The sequence below is a fragment of the Lygodium microphyllum genome, chromosome 17 (assembly GCF_053477565.2).
Source record: "Lygodium microphyllum isolate KBCC chromosome 17, Lygodium_microphyllum_v1.1.10, whole genome shotgun sequence".
NCBI lineage: Eukaryota > Viridiplantae > Streptophyta > Polypodiopsida > Schizaeales > Lygodiaceae > Lygodium > Lygodium microphyllum.
Genome location: NC_141151.1, coordinates 20,195,675 through 20,196,847, shown reverse-complemented (window position 1 = coordinate 20,196,847; position 1,173 = coordinate 20,195,675).

Here is a 1,173-nt window from a genome sequence, read left to right as displayed (position 1 = left end):
ATCTATAAACTAACAACAAACAAAAAACAATCTAACAACTAAAATAATCTATAAACTAACAACAAACAAAAAAGCAATCTAACAACTAAAATAATCTATAAACTAACGACTAAATAAAATAATAACAATAAAATCTAGCAACTAAAAAAATCTATAAAAACTAACAACAAAATCAAATAATAACAACAATAATAACAATAAAATAATCTACAAACTAAAAGACAATCTAACAACTAAAATAATCTATAAAGTAACAACAAAATCAAATAATCAAATAATAACAATAAAATAATATACAAACTAAAAAACAATCTAACAACTAAAATAATCTATAAACTAACTATATTAATTTAACATCAACAATCAACAATAATAATAACAATAAAATAATCTATAAAGTAACAACAAACTAAAAAACAATCTAACAACTAAAATAATCTATAAACTAACAACAAAATCAAATAATAACAATAAAATAATCTACAAACTAACAACAAACTAAAAAATAATCTAACAACTAAAATAATCTATAAACTAACAACAAAATCAAATAATAACGATAAAGTAATCTATAAATTAACAACAATAAAATAATCTATAAACTAACAACAAACTAAAAAATAATCTAACAACTAAAATAATCTATAAACTAACAACAAAATAAAATAATAACAATAAAATCTAGCAACTAAAATAATCTATAAACTAACTATGTTAATTTAACATCAACAATCAACAATAATAATAACAATAAAATAATGTATAAACTAACAACAAAATCAAATAATAACAATAAAATAAAATAATCTACAAACTAAAAAACAATCTAACAACTAAAATAGTTTATAAACTAACAACAAAATAAAATAATAACAATAAAGTAATCTATAAACTAATAACAATAAAATAATTTATAAACTAACAACAAACTAAAAAATAATCTAACAACTAAAATAATTTATAAACTAACTATATTAATTTAACATCAACAATCAACAATGATAATAACAATAAAATAAAATAATCTATAAACTAACAACAAACTAAAAAACAATCTAACAACAAAATAATCTATAAACTAACTATATTAATTTAACATCAACAATCAACAATAATAATAACAATAACTTAACTAATAACTAATTAATTAATAATAACAATAACTATATAACA